The 19,383-nt window shown below is 50.9% G+C and overlaps 1 protein-coding gene across 1 annotated transcript in view; it reads right to left on the minus strand.

The window, feature by feature from the left end:
* CASQ2 (calsequestrin 2) overlaps window positions 1-19,383 on the minus strand; it is a 51,775-nt gene that overhangs the window by 27,415 nt on the left and 4,977 nt on the right. The window lies entirely within an intron of this gene.

The raw sequence follows: 19,383 nt of genomic DNA on the forward strand, positions 1-19,383 counted from the left end.
ACACACCAGAGCACACTAATTCAAAGCAGCACCAGACCCTGCCAGAAAAACAGATGCAAAACCTGCAGGCATATCCCCACTGCGTCTGCTACAATGATCAACACTCCCCACAACTCACCTTTCAGGCTCCAAAGGTCCTACACAGGTGGTTTACCTCATCCGGTGCACTAAATTTATGGTGACCCAGATATCCCAATTTTATAGGGACAGTCCTGATATTCAGGGCTTTGTCTTATATGGGTGCCTATTACTCCCACACCTCCTGCCCCGATTTTTCACCCTTGCCATCTGGTCATGCTAACTAAATGCCCACTACGCTCTTGATGAACTCACACAGGAAAATGCTAAAAGACAAATTTCAGAGTAACAGCCGTGTTAGTCTGTATTCGCAAAAAGAAAAGGAGTACTTGTGGCACCTTAGAGACTAACCAATTTATTTGAGCATAAGCTTTCGTGAGCTACAGCTCACTTCATCAGATGCATACTGTGGAAAGTGTAGAAGATCTTTTTCTATACACACAAAGCATGAAAAAATACCTCCTCCCACCCCACTCTCCTGCTGGTAATAGCTTATCTAAAGTGATCACTCTCCTTACAATGTGTATGATAATCAAGTTGGGCCATTTCCAGCACAAATCCAGGTTTTCTCACACCCCGCCCCCAACACACAAACCCACTCTCCTGCTGGTAATAGCTTATCTAAAGTGACCACTCTCCTTACAATGTGTATGATAATCAAGGTGGGCCATTTCCAGCACAAATCCAGGGTTTAACAAGAACGTCTGGGGGGAGGGGGGGTAGGAAAAAACAAGGGGAAATAGGTTACCTTGCATAATGACTTAGCCATTCCCAGTCTCTATTCAAGCCTAAGTTAATTGTATCCAATTTGCAAATGAATTCCAATTCAACAGTTTCTCGCTGGAGTCTGGATTTGAAGTTTTTTTGTTGTAATATAGCAACTTTCATGTCTGTAATCGCGTGACCAGAGAGATTGAAGTGTTCTCCGACTGGTTTATGAACGTTATAATTCTTGACATCTGATTTGTGTCCATTTATTCTTTAACGTAGAGACTGTCCAGTTTGACCAATGTACATGGCAGAGGGGCATTGCTGGCACATGATGGCATATATCACATTGGTGGATGTGCAGGTGAACGAGCCTCTGATAGTGTGGCTGATGTTATTAGGCCCTGTGATGGTGTCCCCTGAATAGATATGTGGGCACAGCTGGCAACGGGCTTTGTTGCAAGGATAGGTTCCTGGGTTAGTGGTTCTGTTGTGTGGTATGTGGTTGCTGGTGAGTATTTGCTTCAGGTATTTTTTCATGCTTTGTGTGTATATAAAAAGATCTTCTACACTTTCCACAGTATGCATCCGATGAAGTGAGCTGTAGCTCACGAAAGCTTATGCTCAAATAAATTGGTTAGTCTCTAAGGTGCCACAAGTACTCCTTTTCTTTTTTCTAAAAGACAAAAACACCCTATCATGTGTGGGTGAGCTCTCTGTGTCTGACCTCTCAGGCCTCATCCTCACAGGAAACCTGCACAACACCTTCAAAAGACGAGCCTGGGAGCTTCAATTCATAACTCTGCTGGACACTAAAAATCATGGTCTCAATAAAGACACTGGATTTATGGCTCATTACAACAATCTGTAACCCAATAACGCCCCCTTTTTGTCCTATGACTACAGGACACTTCACCTGGAATGGTCCCTTAGAATCAGTGATGAGCTGCCAAAATCTTAACAATGGGTTCCCTCCTCACCCCACGAGGGGGTCGTTGCCCACCCCCGCCCCCCGGGACTCCTGCCCCATCCAACCCCCCTGCGTTCCTTGACGCCTCCCCGCCCAGGACCCCTGCCCCATCCACCCCGCTCCCCTGTCTCCTGACTGCCCCCAGAACCGGGCAGGAGGGTCTCATAGGCCACCGTAGTGGGTGCCCACCCCACTCCTAAGAGCCAGGGGCACCTGCCAGGGGACGAGGTGGGGAGTCCCGGAGGTGCTTACCTGGGGCAGCTCCCAGGAAGCATCTGGCAGGTCTCTCTGGCTCCTAGGGGTGGGGGAGTGTAGCTGGGGGGGAGAAGGGGGAGCGGCTGCTCCCCCACTGATCACATCAAAAGTGGCGTCTTAGGCGCCGACTCCCTGGGTGCTCCGGGGCTGGAGCACCCATGGGGAAAATTTGGTGGGTCCCACCAGCAGATCCCTGCCCTGCGCCCGGCCCCAGCTCACCTCACCTCCGCTCCGCCTCCTCTGCTGAACGCACCGTCCTGCTCTGCTTCTCCAAGCTCCCTCCCCCCCCCCGCTGGCTTCCCGCAAATCAGCTGTTCGGTGGGAAGCCTGGGAGGGCTGAGAAGCAGACGGTGGCTTCCCGCTCAGGCTGACGGTGGTGGAGGTGAGCTGGGGCGGGGAGCAGTTCCCCTGCGTGGCCCCCCCCCGGGTTACCTGCTGCGGAGCGGGCGGCCCTCCTCGCGCTCCCCTGCCCCAGCTCACCTCCGCCTCCCTGGGCCTGAGCGGGAAGCTGCCGTCTGCTTCTCAGCCTACCTCAGCTTCCAGCGCGAACAGCTGATTCGCGGGAAGCCTGCGGGGGCGGAGAAGCAGGGCGGGGCAGCACGTTCAGGGGAGGAGGCGGAGCGGAGGTGAGCTGGGGCCGGGGGTGGGGCAGGGAGGGGAGTTGCTGGTGGGTGCTCTGCACCCACCAAATTTTCCCCTTGGGTGCTCCAGGGCTGGAGCACCATGGAGTTGGTGCCTAAGGTGCCACTTTTGGCCGGTTAAATTTAGAAGCCCTTTTAGAACTGGTTGTCCCTTGCAGAACAACCGGTTCTAAAAGGGCTTCTAAATTTAACAACTGGTTCTAGCGAACCGGTGCGAACCGGCTCCAGCGCACCACTGCTTAGAATATGTGCTAATTACTTATGTCAAACAGTCTGTTCAATCTTGTATTTAGCTGTGACAATCTAAGCACCTTTTCCCAGGTGGGAGGAAGAGCTCTGTGTGGCTCGAAAGTTTGTCTGTCTCACCAACAGCAGTTGGTCTAATAAAAGATATTACCTCACCCACCTTGTCTCTCTAATGAACACCACAAGACAGTTAAAAGTCATCGTGACCAACCAGGATGGCACCATAGTGACAGGTGACCTACATTCTGTTTTCTGAGCAGAATTGATGGGTGGATCATATCACATGCCATTTGTTGGCTGAGGTATGCTATCCGTAGGTCACAGTGACTGGATCTCATCCCACTCGTTCACAGACCTGGGTTGGCTTAAGATAGTATGTGCTGCTAACTACTCTCAGATATTCAGGTATTGGGAGAAGGCTCACAGCCCGAATCAGGGACAATGAAGTGGGAGGCACAGTTGAAAAAAGATCCATTTGCATTGATATAAAACAAATAGTCCCCAGCCTATGGCACCACGCAGAGGGGAACCCACTTATTTTAACTCAGAGATTTCTACCCACAGTAAGCAGCAGATAACATCTGGAAACTTGGGGGCCAAGCTCACTGCAAAGACAAACTGTGCCCAAGTCATTGCCTTGCTCAGGACACGTGTAGGGGAAACAGAGATGAAGAGAGATGAAATGACTTGCCTAAGGTCACATAGTAGTCAGTGGCAGAGCTGGGGTAGGGCCCAGTAGAACCCTGAAATACAGGCCAGTGCCTTATCTACTAGAGTAGCCTCTGTGTCTGTCTGCATCTGTCTCTCTTGCTGCTCCACTTGGTCACTATGGGGGTTTCTTTTTGTCTCCACTCTCTGCCCCCTTTGTCACTGTCTCTCCTGAATGAACCAGGAGCATTCAAGGCAAACATGCTCCAGCCATTTGGGAGAGATATTGTGCTGTGGGAAGCAGAGAGCTATGATGTCACTGGGATCCAAATTAGCCAGTCAGACTGTTTCAATTAACTTCAGAGGCCAGCTGGATACTGGCAACAACACAAACAAAATCCCAGTACACATTGGCTGAGATAGCACAGGAAATGGCTTCTAATGACTAAACACAGCCCGCTCCACTGCATGGCCACCTCCAGTCCCACCCAGTCCCAGCTCCCAAGTGACAAGCCTTTTTGACTCTGCCACACAGAATGCCCCAGACCCTACCGGTGCCGTAATGACAGGAAGAGGCTGCAAAGCAGCTGGAAAGCCCTGCCCCTGGAGAATACTTCTGGTGCATGGGCCTCTTTGCCTTCACAAGAGCTGCTTCTTCAGGGTGTGTGCTGAGGGCAGATCGGGGGCGGGGGGAGTGGCAGAGGCAGTACCGGGTTTACCATGGCGCCGGGCCCAGAGTCAGAAGGGGCCCCAGCCAGCCTGATCCCCCAGCCGGCTGAGCCGGCCAGGAAAGCTGCCCCCGGCCCTGCTCCTCCCCCACCCTGCCTCTTCCCACCCTACTCCGCCCCAACCCCTGCCCCCACTCCACCCCTTCCCCTGAGCTACGTCCTGGGGGACTGCAGCAGGGGTCGGGCCCACCCTGCACTCACTGCGTGGCGGGAAGTGGAGTGACCCAGCACCAGACCACTCTCCTCTGCCAGAGGAGTGCTGGGAGGTGGCTCCCCCTGCCCCCCAAGTCCCAAGGCTGGGAGCCAGGGGAGCTCTGCTCCACCAGCACATGCTGGGGGGCGGTTCCCCCCTGCCCCCCCAAGTCTGGGGAGGAGATGGAGCAGTGGGGAAGGGGCATGGGATGTGGAAGACAAGGGGATGGGGAAAGCGGGGGCAGGGCAGAAGCTGGAGCCCAGCATGCGGCATCCCCTGGACAGAAGCTGACAAGCCCTCACCCTGAGAAGCCCCACCTCCCCTGCATCTGTACTACCCTGATGAGCTCCCCCAGACACCCTCCCCACTGAGCCCCAACCACCTGCACCTAGACCCCACCCAAATGAACTCCACCTCCCCTGCACCTAGCCCCCCTCCCCCCCCCGGCTGAGCCCCAAACACCTTCACCTGAATCCCCTGCGAGTCCCATGGTCCCTGCACCTGGAACCCCCCAATTAGCTTCTGTGCATCCAGATCTCCGCACCCAGATTGCCCCACAGAGAACTCTCTTACCCCCACCTGGATCCCCCCACACTAAGTCCCTCTGCTCTTGGATCCTGCTGCTGGGCTGAGCCTGCTCACCCACACATGGTGCGCCTGGCACAGGGGGCAGGGCCCCAGGGTATTTCTGGGGCAGGCCTGGCCCTTGCACTGTGTCAGAGTCGGGTGCAGCCTCACTGCCGAGTCCCTGTCCCGGGGTGGGGTGGGGGGAGGCTGCAGGGTAATCTCCCACCTGCATGCAACCAGTGGCCTGTGCTCCCCACTGCCATGTTGGAGCCTCCACATTTATTTATTGACAAATAATATTTGCAGAATTTTAAAATATTGTGTGTGCAGAATTTTTAATTTTTTGGTGCAGAATCCCCTCAGGAATATGGGGTGCTGTGCAGCTGTCATGGTGGGACTGTGAGGAAGGTGGTGGGGAGGTCTATGGATGGGGGGCGCTGGGCGAGCGGTGTGGTATGAAGAGTGCTGTACAGTTGTGGTGGGAGGCCAGCAGGGGAGGTCTCTGGGCGAGGGGGCGCTGGGCATAAGGGTGGGGCACTGGGCAGGGGGACGGTGTGGTGCGGGCCTGCCCTCAAGGGGAAGAGGCATGCTGGCAGCACAGGGCTGAGCAGGCCTGTGTGCATCTGGCAGCTGCAGGTTTGTAAACAGTGCCCTCCTGCTGGGCTGCACAGAGGGGGGCTGCTCCAGCTGTGCTGTGCCTCATTGTCCCCAGCCCACCCTTCACTCTGGAGACTGACCACCCTGCCCCCCTGCACCTTGCCCCATGGGGGCCCACAAATATGTTTGGCGCCGGGCCCACAAAAAGTTAGTCCTGCCCTGGGCAAAGGGCATGCAGGGGAAGGAGAAGGCATGGCCAGGGCATTCCTACATCTCGGCTGTCACAAGGCAGCTCACCACCACAAAACCCCACGGCTCTTTTTTCTGCATACTGGTATTTGAAGAACATTATGACCCAAGGAACGGAGCTCCAAGGCTTGTAGGAAAGGGATGCCCCTATTAGGACATGGCTGCTTTCAGATGTCACCACAAGACTAGATGGAGAAAGAAAACCTTCAGGCAGATTGTGGCATGATTTATGAGTGACGCAGGGCCCATTTCAGGGCCTAGCATTGTGGGCATCCTGCGTTCCCCACACCCCGCCTCCCGGCTAGTTTGAATGTCACATAATAGCGCTGAGCTGCTGCCGCCCATAGAAGTGCAGTATGCTAACCTCCCTCCTATAAATAGCCAGGGTCTGAACCCAAGGGTGACAGGAGATTAAGGAAGATAAAGGCTAGCTACAGAACCGAGTCACTCATTAGGGATGCATGGTTAAGTCATCACCATTCATTGGCAGCAGTTAAACCCTTTGCCAAAATTTTAGGGCAAAACAAGGCACTTTAATGGCTGGACTGATAGATGCTTTGCTTGGGCAATGGGAAATACAATTATTTGTGAAATTTTAATTCTCTTCTCCCCTTCCACAAAGTACATGCTCCCAAGCCTGCACCCCACTTCCTTACTCTTATACTCTCCTTTCCCCCACAAAAAATGCCCTCGACTACCACCCCACCCTTACAATCAGACTCCCCCTTGCTCCAAAGGAAATCCCCTCCCCCTCTTCTCACTCCCTTCATCTGAACGATGTGCCCCCAGGTCCATCCCCCCTCCCTCACATGTATGCTTCCCATTCCCTCAAAGGACATGTTCCCAGGCCTGCTCCAGTTTCTTCACCCAACCCCCCAGTCCTCTCCTTTGCAGTATAGCTAGCCATACAACTATTCTGATTTTGTTTCCTCTCTACTACAACTTCCTGGGGTCTGCCGTTGGTGAAGGAAGCTGCCATTTTGTGAGACAGAGTTGATGCAGCATGTTACAAAGGAGACACACGCTGGGCTCTCTTTCATGGAGACTTTATTTTTGTTCTTTCTTGTTTTGTTGTTTTCCTTATTTAAAACAGATGGCAGACTGAAAGTTTATGGTTACTGTTTGTATACAGAAAAACATAAAGAATTCTGCCATAGTGGAGTATACCATTAGGGCACTTAATTCTTATTTCTCTTATTCTACCTCTAATTATACTGGCTCAGCACATTGGTCTCACTAGCCAGGTGCCCCACCTCCTACCCTACTGGTTCAGACCACTGGTCAATGTAAACCAGCATTAGGCGTCTGGTAGTAGCCAATGCCTGATGATTCAGAGGAAGATTAAACCCTCTTTTAGGGTACTTAGTCAGCTAAGCAGAGGTCTGGGGGGTGGGGGGGGAGAGAAATCCCTTCCTGTTCCATGTTATATGTGGCTGCCTATCCAGAGAAACTCTTTGCTGAACACAGGAATGGTGAGCACTGGAGTGTAGGAGGTTCCTGAGCAATACTCAGTATTGGAAGCAGATTGCCACAGTGAGGACGTTTAACAGACAAATAACAGTTTCCTCAGGCCCCGAGTCCAGCACTCGAGCCCGTGCCTGCCTTGTGACCAGAGGAGAGCACTGAGGCAAAATATGTTCAGCCCAAGAAACTAAGACTGTGGCTATTATCAGCCAAACACTCCTTGACCCCACACACTGGGATCAGGGCTGGTGTGTCTGAAAGCCTTTAACTGGGCCCTAAAATGTCCCCATCTTTTGAGGTTTAAACACCTGCTATGGGTGGGGGTGTGTGAGGGGATGTGAGTGAGTGAGGGTGTTTGCGTGATGGGATTGTGAATAGGCCCGTGTGTACATGAGCATTCAGGTATAAGAGTGGCTGGGCAAACGGGTGAGTTTTTGTGGGGGCATGGTGTGGGCAGTGGGGTGAGTGTGCAACTGTGAGCATGCGTGGTTAGGGGTAAGCATGTGAGGGATGGAATCAGAGCCTCTGGGGTAGGACAGTGTGTGCGTATGTGTGTGCGTGAGAGAGAGATAGTGTGTGCATATGTGTTTGTTAGAGTTTGTGAGGGGGAAAGTACAGCGTGTGGCTGGAGGTATGTATGTGTGATAGGAATTCTGTGTGTGCATGTGTGTTTGGAGCTGGGTCTGTCAGGGTATGTGTTGTGTGTGTGGGAGTAGTTCTGGAAGTGTCTTTCTCTGTGGGTATGTGTGTTTGGCGGTGTTTCTGTGAGGGTATGTATTAATATGCCAGTGTGTGAGCACTGAGCAGGGAGCTATGCAGGCAATCAGACTGCTCTGCTGGGACAGTCACACTGAGATAACGTCAGGTATACCGTACAGCATATGCCCATGTGCGGCACTCCAGAGTCCCACACTGGGGAATCTCTCCATAATGCCAGCTACACAGGAACTGACCAGCCTGACTGCCCTTGCCCTAACCCCAGCTGGTTAGGGGAGTCTGACGCATTGCCTAGGTATGGCCTTATCCAGGCTACTGCATTTGATCCACCATCAAATATCAGAGCACAGAGAATGCCAGAGACACAGCACCTTGGCTGGCTGCCCATGCTTTATACAGTATCTGACATTTATGTATTCACTTACAGTATTTTCTGATTCCAGTGGGATTTGAAAACAGATAACGTTTCTAACCTCAACAATCCTTTTGGCTCAGGACCATGGGAGGGAGGGAGAGAGCTGTAATGCACGAACACAGCCATCTCTTCCCTGCCTTTTAAAATCAGATCCCTTGAAGGTTTGGCCTACCTGAACCCTTGTCATGGTGTCTGCTTCAACAGTGAGAAAATTGGCTATAACAGCTGCATGGTGAGCGGGAGGAAAAAGGCTGTATTGGAAGAACTGGACCTAACTGGTCATGCTAGATTGTCTCGAGGTGCAGCAGGAGTTCAAGGCAGGCAGGGGTGGATTTAACCATGAGCAAAGCAACTGGACTCTCAAGGCTCCACATTCCACACACATTTGGTAATGCACAGCCCATCTCTCTCCTATCTGTACTGTGCCTTCATAATGTGTCCCTCCCCATAGGACCTAGGTGCTATGTACAGCATTCGGAATAGCAGCTTTGTGTCTGAGAGGACTCCTTTCTCCCTAGTATTACATTCCTCCCTTAAATGGGATGATCCTGTTATTTGTTTCCATGTCATTCTGCTCCCACTGTTGTTGTGGGAGGGCCTTATGCGAAGAGACGAGTCCTACATTTTCCCCTGATGGTTGCAAAATTCAGGCTCATCCTGATTTACAGTGGTGCGGAGTTCCACAGCCAAGGGACTTCTGCTATTAACTCCTTGCCCTGCCAATTAAGAGTCTCTGCCTTCTCTCAGTCAGACAGAACAACCCTATGGATCCCAGCAGCTGTGGTAGGGTGTGGCCTCTGAGTTAGTCAGGGCCCAGCCCATACAGGGTGTCCAGGTAAGGGATGGCTGGGGGTCAAAGGGTCAGGGGCAGCCCCTGGATTAAGGGAAGATGATGGAAGGTGTTCTTAAGGCTACTGCTGCTATCTGAGCGTCCAGGACCACTCAGGAGTCCAGTACAACCCTCGCACACTGTCTTGACCCTGGGGGTTGATTCCTTCTGTGGAGCAGAGTCACAGCTTCTTCTACTTCCTCAATGCATTTTGCGTTCCTATCAGCATCACCTCCATCTTCCCTGGGGCTAGTCTTGTCAACTTCCTGCAGACTTTGGGACAACTAGAAGTCAGCATTGTTTGCACTGGATGCAGAAGAGATGTGGAGCAGGGTTTCCAGGCACACTGATGACAATGGAGCTCGTGGTGCCTCACGAACTGTCCTAGAGGCCTTACACAGATGGTGGGTAAAGGGGCTGACAAGACAAAGACCTGTGGAGCGGCACTGATGAGAGCTCAGGGAAGAGGGACATTGCTTATCTTGGGCCTTTGGCATCTGTTGGAGAGGAACTAGTGGAGTCAGCCCAAAGCAATTCCTTCTACACACGCCAGCTCTTATAGGCAAGTCAGCATGACCTCACAGCTGATGGTGTCAAAGGTCACAGAATTCTTTACCAGGTGTCTGCCTGGTGGGTCTTGCCCACATGTTCATGGTCTAACTGATCGCCATATTTGGGGTCAGGAAGGAATTTTCACCTGGGTCAGATTGGCAGAGACCCTGTGGGGGTTTTACCTTCCTCTGCAACATGGGGCACGAGTCATTTGCTGGTTTAACTAGAGTAAATGGTGGATTCTCTGTAACTTGAAGTCTTTAGATCATGATTTGAGGACGTCAGTAACTCAGCCAGAAGTTAGGGGTCTATTACAGGAATGGGAGAGTGAAGTTCTGAGGCCTGTGATGTGCAGGAGGCCAGACTAGATGATCATGATGGTCCCTTCTGGCTTTAAAGTCTATGAGTCTGAGTCACTGACAGCTGGAATATCAGCAACATGAACCTCTGTCTCAAGCAGGGAGAGGAAATATCTCCTTTCCAGAGCTGTTTGTGCCTAAGGGAGCGCTCTCTGTATCTACGTGGGCTTAGGCTTTGGAGCTGAAAGCTTTTGGGTGATTAATAAGACCCTCAAGGCTGTTTCCAAAATCTCAGGATGTATAACAGCAAAAGTGAGGTTGGATAGACTAGAGGAGGGGCTGAGAGAGGCATCCTGACTGGGCAGACTGTGAGAAGGCAGTTCTTGAGATCTGCAGCTGACCAGTCTCCCTTCACTTCGCAGAGAGGGATGATTATAATTCTGATGGAAATATTAATGCTCATGCTGAGGCTTGTATTTGATGTCAGTTTTTTTTCTCAAATGGCAGAGAAGCCTACGGGGGGGAGGGGAACAGCACTGGGGAAATCTCAGCTTTGACTGCTTCCCATTGTAGGGTGGCAGCTTGTTTTGTGGCCTGAACTTCCCTTGGCCTCACCTGGCAGGGCCCCACTAACTGTAATGCTAGCATTTCTCAGCTCCCCGACTGGCAGGGATGGACAGGGGTGATGAATTTGGATCCCTGGGGGAGTGTGATGAGGTGTTCACCCTACACTTACCCTGGAGGGGTTAATGGAGGCCAGATGGGCCAATTAGCCTATTAGGCTGTAAGATGGGACATTGAAGGCCGAGAGGAAAGCCCTAATTAGGGGAAGCTCACCTGTGTGGAAACAGGCCTGGCTTTTATAAAGCCAGGGAACTGATAGTAGAGAGAGGCTGAAGGGAAGTGTCTGTAGTTGCTCCCTGGGAGAGCTGTTTGGAGCTATAGAGGCAGTTAGGCTATGGTTACTCCCTGGGAGCAGGGAGTCGTGAGGCTGGCAAGCTCAGAGAAGGGCGGAGAGCCAGAAGGTAAGGAATGGCTCAGGGAAAAGGGAACAGACCTTGGCTGCTGACTAGAGGCTCCCTGAGCTGGAACCTGGAGTAGAGGGCCTAGGTTCCCCTGCTAGCCACTGGGGAAGTGGCACCGTAGGGCAATGAATGGGAAGATTGCCTAAGACTGCTGGTAATAAAACCCTTTGGTACCCCAGAAGGGGGAAACACGCAGTGACCTGACTGGAGGGTCAAGTCATGAAGGAGCACCTGGTGTTGCAGAGAGAGAGTGGCAACAGAGAGCAGAAGGGGACCCCTGACCTGGAACAAGCTGATGCCACAGAGTGGCCAGAAGGAGGCCCCACATGCAGGGAGTGGATCCTGTGAGAGGGAGTTGGCATTAATAGCTTCCTGTTAAGCAAGGACAGTTTCTTTTCCAGTCTGCATAGCTAGAAGAATAAGAGACTGGAAAGGAAGGTAAGAGAATGAAGGGAAACCTCCCCAAGGTGCTGCATTCTCCTGTTTAAATTTCCTGGTTATCCCTGCTCTTCTGGTGGCTCCTCTATGCTAAGGCGACTTATCTAAGGGAATACAAATTTAAGCCAGTGCTACTCAACTGCCTCAGGCCCAATAACCTGAATCCTCTTCCCCTCCCCCCATTTCTTTTCAAGACCTCTGTGCAGCTACAAGTGCACACAGCCTCTGGGAGCAAAATCCACATCTCAGCCATGGGAGTCAATTGGAAGGCCCAGATGTGCTTCCAGCAGTGCATATTTGATAACAGTGAGCTTTGGGATTGAGGATGGTAGGATGTTTCCCATTTTTAGCCTCCAGCCCCTTTTAGAGTGCAGGGTTATTAAGCAAACAAAGTGATGCTTTGTCCTAAATGAAAGGCCAGTGAGAAATTAAAGGTGGGTGAGATTCTGTGGCCTGCGTTGTGCAGGAGGTCAGATTAGATGATCATAATGGTCCCTTCTGACCTTGGTATCTATGAATCTAAGGGGCCATTGTGATCATTTAGTCCAGTGGTCACCAACTGGTTGATCGCAATTGACTGGTCAATCCTGGAGATTCTCCTGGTCGATTGCAATCTCTGGCAATGCAGTGGTGCTAAGGCAGGCTCCGTACCTGCCCCAGCCCCACACCGGAAAGAGCCAGCATGGCCCCAGGGGAGGTGGGGCCCAGGGGTCTCTGCATGTGCAAGCCAGCTGCCCCTCTCTGCAGGCACCGTCCCTGCGGCTCCCATTGGCTGGGAATGGGGAACTGTGGCCAATGGGAGCTGTGGGGATGGCGCCTGCAGAGAGGGGCAGCGTGTGGAGCCATGTGCCCCTGCAGGGACGTGTGGGCCTCTTCCTGGAGTGACGTGAGGCTGGGGCAGGCAGGGAGCCTGCCTTGGTCCCACTGTGCTGCCGACTGGGAGACGCCTGAGGTAAGTGCTGCCCGGTGAGAGCCCATGCCACTCAGTCCTGCCCCAGCCTTAAGCCCCCTCCCAGAGCCTGCACCCCAACCTCCTACCCCAAGCTCTGCCCAGAGCCCTCTCCCACACTGTGAACCCCTTGGCCCCAGCCCAGAGCCTGCACCCCCTCCTAACCCCTGCCCCAGTCTGGTGAAAGTGAGTGAGGGTGTGGGAGAGCGAGTGACCGGTGGGGAATTGAGTGGGCAGGGCTTTGGGGAAGGGGCAGGGTAGATCCTGGGTTGCCCTTAAATTCAAAAAGTGATCTTGGGCATAAAAAAGTTAGAGACCACTGCTCTAAGCTAAAGCATATGTTGATGGTCGGGAACTGGCTGTCAATGAGTGTTGAAAATGCTGGGAAACTGTTTGGAGCAATGGCCAAAGATGTGTTTTGAGTTCACATGCAGCCTTGCAGGATAATAGACTGTCTCCCTCCCTGCACCTCCACCCAGTGATTGTCTTCCCCTACCTTTAGCACTAGGGGTGACCTGTTGGGCAGAAGGAGACCCCCTTTTCCCTTCCAGCTGCAACAATAGCTGGGTGGTGGTGCCCAGTTGCCTCTCTTGCATCTGTCACTGTAGCTCTGGCAGTGGCACTCTGGGGCTCTTGAGAAGAAGCCCCACAGGCTTCTGAAATCTGAGTCTTGGAGTGTTGGTAGGGTGAACACAGGTGGTGGGGCTCAGCTGAGTGGCTACTGGGGATCATACCCTCTGGCACTGGGGCTAGAAGGGAGCTGACTTATCACCCAGTCTCACCCTTTCTCCATTAGAACCAGATGGGGAGGCCACTCACCGAGGCTCCCCCTCCAGAAGGCTGCTGCCCCTCAAATCAGAAAGCAAGCCTTGAAAGACAGAACGCCAACACCAAAAAGTCACTTTTGGCCGAGACCCTTCTCTGGCTATCCCCCCACTAGAAGGTGGATTTCTCAGCTAGTGATCCTGGCATGCAGCTTTGTGGGCATTAATTACACACTGTGGAGTATCTCTGCACAGTGGGAACTTAATATGCTCTTTGGATGCCTCACAAAAGGTTGAACATTGTTAAGTTTGTATTTTTATTTGAACTGGGCATTCCTAACGTGAAGTGTGCTCTCAGCCAAGGCACAAGTTTCCAACCGTGAGCTAAAAGGACAGTGATGGGGGGGGGGTCCAATCCTGTCTCTCACGATTCCCACGCAGCTCCTTGGCACTTCATTTAACCACTGCTCAGTGGCATCACCAGGAAGGTTATCTTGCTGACTAAGCTGGGCAGCCAACACACTGAACATCCATGTGGAGCTGGGCATGTCATTTGTCTATGCTGGCCTGCCCCTCTGTTTGCAGTATTTGAAACCAGAACTGCCCTAACACCATGCAACTGTCCCACAAAACTAAACTCCCCTCTGAAGAGAACTGAGGCAAAAAGAACAGGAGGACTTGTGGCACCTTAGAGACTAACAAATTTATTTGAGCATAAGCTTTTTGAATGTTATGATTCCTGATGTCAGATTTGTGTCCATTTATTCTTTTGCATAGAGACTGTCCAGTTTGGCCAATGTACATGGCAGAGGGGCATTGCTCGCACATGATGGCATATATCACATTGGTAGATGTGCAGGTGAATGAGCCCCTGATGGTGTGGCCAATGTGATTAGGGCCTATGATGGTGTCACTTGACTATATACGTGGACAGAGTTGGCATCGGGCTTTGTTGCTTCCATCCAGCACACACCACACAATCCACTGTCTACAGCCAAGCTCTAAGATACAACCGCATTTACTCCAATACCTCAGACAGAGGCAAACACCTACAAGATCTCGATCAAATGTTCTTAAAACTACAATATGCACCTGCTGAAGTGGAAAAAAAACAAAACAGATTGACAGAGCCAAAGAGTACCCAGAAGTCACCTACTACAGGACAGGCCCAACAAAGAAAATAACAAAGAACGCCACTAGCTGTCACCTTCAGCCCCCAACTAAAAACCTCTCCAGCGCATCAAAGATTTACAACCTATTCTGAGAAATGATCCCTCACTCACAGATCTTGAGAGACAGACCAGTCCTCACGTACAGACAGCTCCCCAACCTGAAGCAAATACTCACCAGCAACCACACAACAAAAACACTAACCCAGGAACTTATCCTTGCAACAAAGCCCGATGCCAACTCTGTCCACATATTTATTCAAGTGACACCATCATAGGCCCTAATCGCATTAGCCACGCCATCAGGGGCTCATTCACCTGCGCATCTACCAATGTGATATATGCCATCATGTGTGAGCAATGCCCCTCTGCCATGTACATTGGCCAAACTGGACAGTCTCTATGCAAAAGAATAAATGGACACAAATCTGACATCAGGAATCATAACATTCAAAAACCGGTAGAAGAACACTTCAACCTCTCTGGCCACTCAGTAAAAGATTTAAGGGTGGCAATTTTGCAACAGAAAAGCTTCAAGAACAGACTCCAAGGAGAAACTGCTGAGCTTGAATCCGATGAAGTGAGCTGTAGCTCACGAAAGCTTATGCTCAAATAAATTGGTTAGTCTCTAAGGTGCCACAAGTACTCCTGTTTTTTGCAGATACTGAGTAACACGGCTGCTACTCTGAAACCTGAGGCAAGAAGGCCCAGATCTTGGGGGGGGGGGGCAGAATTCAGTGGAGATGAGGCCATTTCTCATCCATCTCCTCTGCCTTGCTTTGTCTAAGCATAAGAGCGTCTCCTTTTAAACTTCAGGCCTGATTCCATCATTAAGGCACAGGTCCATGTTGAGGGCAGTGCAGTCGCCTTGGTTCAGTGGGAGCTCAGGGAGCGCAATCCCTCCACCAGCACCGCAGCATCCAGGGCAGGGGCTACTGCATAACGCACCATCCCCTTGGTCAGTGCCACTTACCCCGCTCTATTCTCCATGCTTGGCTGGTGCTGAGCAGGGCTGTGACCATGTTGTTCCTGCTAGGTACAACTTGGGTTTTTGTGTTGATACCGGAAATGGTTCCGAGGCAGACTCCTGGATCTGAAACCCCTCTAGACTTGGGAGAACTCACATCTGGATCTGAACTCTGCAGCTGGCATTTCTTGCCCCCTTGGGGGAGGCTTAGCCTCCCCCAGCCTCTTATAGCTGCTGCCTATGCATGACAGATACATGTCTGTGTTTAACCTGTACACCACACCAGTGAAATTCATAAAATCAGAAAGGCTGAGCACTTAAAAACTGGACCGTAACTGACTGCAAATCCCAGTGATGATTGAACCTGGTGATCTTCTGAACAAAAGGAGCTCTCCACCATGATTATAGCTGTTTCCATCGCTTCACATTGGCTCAACAGACGTTTTAGGCTTCTTTGGCACAATGACAATCCTCAAATCTTATATAGATTCTATAAGGGAGGACAATAAAAAGATGAAGCAAGCCATATGGCTTATTGGGCTTGCATGGAAGCCCCAGAGCGTGCTTGCTATCCAGATGGGCAAACAGCGCAGCTGCCTACCCAGTGTTAAGAGCACCTGGGGCTCTGTAGCAGCCCTGGCTTTGCATAGTGTCTGGATACTAGCCCAAGCCCTTCTCCCTTAGGGCTCTGTAGTGTCTCCATGTGGCAGATGCATAGGGTTGGTTATATCCAAGGACCAGTTGAATGTTGAGCTTTCTTGGAGAGAGGAGTTCCCTGCTCCCAGAACAAACAGCTGTCATTTCTAATTTCATAATGCTTTAGCCAACAAGGAACTTTCACTGATGGCTTCTTGATGACATCTGGCCATGAACAGCTGGAGTACCAGAGGGTGATCTTAGCACATACACTCTTTGAAAAATTGGAATGGGGCCAAAACATAAAGTTTTGTATTACTAACCCCTCACACCTAGGCAAAACTCCCTGCTGACACTTGGTAAGGGTGCTTTATCTTTTAAAGAGGGAAGATAGTCAAGTAGGTAGGGCATAGACCAAGGTGTGGGAAGACTTGCATTCTATTCCTGACTCTGCCACTGACTTGCTGTGTGACCTTGGGCAAGTCACTTGGCTGCTCTGGGCCTCGTTTCATGCAACTGCAAAATGGGGAGAATGATGCTTATCTGCACTTTAAAAAAAAAAGTGCTTTGAGCTGTACAGACACAAAGCTCTAGATGGTGTTACTACACAGCCGTGCTCCTTCTCAGCTATGCAGTAACTGGTGGATAGAGAGCAGCACATCTGGCCCCCAGGGCCGGGGTACTGGAGCATGATCTCTCCTCCCCCTCTTCATGAATGTAGTGCTGATGAAAGTTGCTGGACTGGCTGGCAGCCATGGACTCTGAAAGCTTCTCTTTATCCCCAGAACAGGTATGGTAAAGGCAGCCGTGCAAGCTTCCTCCATGCACCCTGCCCTACGCATGTCTTATCTGTGCCGTGGAGGAACTGTCCTTTTAGGGTTAGAAGCATGTTCAATTTCTGTAGCCCAATCAGTGCTAATTAACCTGGCTTGTGCACTGTGGATACCTGTCCACTGGGTACTGGACTGAGGCCCCCATCTCATGAGCATATTCATTTTCAGTGAAGAAGGATGACGTCCTTTTCAGTCAATCAAGGAGATAAGATCAAATGTACAATGTGGTTGCCTAGAGTGAGGTTAGTTTTATGTGCACTAATACTAGACTATAGCTGTGGCAATTCTAGATCCTCAAGCCCTAGCTCCTTTGAAAATCTGGGGTGAATCAGATTCAAAGCTGAAGTCACACCTATAACTTCCATGTCAAAGGCAGAAGGGTCTTGTGGTGAGCTGGGGAATATATGTACAACTTATGAATTCTGGTTAATTTTATGAAATTGCTGTATTACTGAATGCCTCAATGGGTAGTGACTCAAATATGGGCTGACAGTGTATCAGCATCATGACCACTCCCTCATTTGGACAAAGCTACAGAACAAAAAAGAGGTTGTTAAACTTAATGACTGTGCTCAGGCCAAACAATGGGTCTGGGAGGTGGCCTGACGAGAGGTAGGTCTGGAGAGTAGAAAATCCACAAACAGGCAAACAAAGAAACCAGGTGGTGGTGCTAGTTTTTTAAAAACTCAGAATTCACAGAAAAGTTTGGGCTGGAGACAGGAACAGAAGGGAAAGTTTTGGAGCAGAGCAGAGGGGTCCTTTCCAGCTGCAGGACCAGCTGAGGAAGAAGGAAGCTGGCTGCAGAGGTGAGAGAGAGAGAGACTCCTTGATTTGGAGAAGCCATGTGCAGTCATGGGAAGGGAGGGCAGATTCTGGACTCCTTAGAGGACTTTGACCTAAGCCCAAAAAACGCTGAAGAATGGTGAGGAAACTGAGGCAGGGAAATGCTTCCAGGTGTGTGTTAACTTGTCTAGATAGCACAAGAGATATACCGATCTAATGTGGAGAATTAATGGGTTTTGGAACCCTTTGCGAAGCCTCTGTTATGTGCTTCCACTGTCGCGTGTCCCTGAAGAGGTGAACTGTAAAACTAGGGATGCCCATAAAGTTGGAGGGCTAAATTCTGGGAATGCTTGGAGGGTCTAGCACTAGTCCTGGGAGCCTATGGCAACAGAGCTGCAGAGCCCATTTCCATGAAGGAGTAGCAGACCATCTGTGTTCAGAAAGTGTGCCAGAGGCCGAGGAAAGAAACCGTGCTGGAGCCTACCCAGACTCAGACAAGCTTAAAAGCACACGGGTCCAGTGTGTGAGGCCTGGTGAGTGTCTAGCAGTGAGAGCACAGCCAGGGCTACGACAGGCCTATTTTCTATTTCGGATACATCTGCATTCTCGCACGAATCCTCTCTTCTCAAGGGATTTCAGCCCAAGTTGGTAGATCTATCCTGAGAATAGCTGATCTCACAAAATTTCCACTGTCCTGGCCCCAAATCTCATGAGAACAGCTGGCGAGATTTCAGTGCCACCTAATCCAAACAAGAAAAGGAGTACTTGTTTTGTACAAATTTGTTAGTCTCTAAGGTGCCACAAGTACTCCTTTTTACGGATACAGACTAACACGGCTGCTACTCTGAAACTAATCCAAACACACACTCTTGTCCCATTTGGGCCTTAAACCTGACTCCTATGTTGGTTCTAATCCAGTGCTGGATGCAAAAGCTGCCTTTTCATCTCTAAGAACATTGGTCCATATGTGCTAGGAAAGAGAGAATTAAATCTCAGGAGCTGATCTCCCCAGTTACTCTAGATGATGGGCTATTCCTCCTTAGTATTTCAGAACTGGCCAAGTATGTTATGAGCGTAGGCATTGTTCTAAAGCAGCCTGTGTTGGCTGTTGTCAGAGGCACAACACCAGTGTGCTGCCAGACCTGTTCCGGAATGGGAAGCAGCAGCATGTTCCTCTTCTATTAACTGAAATAAGACTAGTTTGTGCTAGGGCAATGCTTCATGAAATTTCAGCCTGTGCATGCTGCTGCTTTGGTACTTTAAATGGTTGGGCTAGATCAGCCTCTTTATTCAAGATCTTGCACATGCCTACACGGCTAGAAACAAAGGCAAGAAGCAGGGATGCAGTCCATGCCTGATTGCAACCTCCCTGGTCAGTATTTGAAAACCTGAATTCCTTTACTAAAGCCTCCCATTTCAGAAGCAAAGCCCTAATCCAACAGATTATTATTATCATCCCTATGGCTGGATGCTGTCCCACTGGAAGGAGGAATGATTCAGTTTACAATGTTTGCTGCAGAGATGGATCCAGTGGCAGGTGTCTCAAATGGGAGAGGGACTGTGAAAACACAGGAGAAGAGGAGGCAATGGGGAAGGAGAAACAGGAGGAAGTGAGGTTGAGATGCTGAGGGGAAAAGGAGAGTGCCAAAGGAAAGGGCAGGAG

The sequence above is a fragment of the Natator depressus genome, chromosome 1, assembly GCF_965152275.1.
Source record: "Natator depressus isolate rNatDep1 chromosome 1, rNatDep2.hap1, whole genome shotgun sequence".
NCBI classification, from domain to species: Eukaryota; Metazoa; Chordata; order Testudines; family Cheloniidae; genus Natator; species Natator depressus.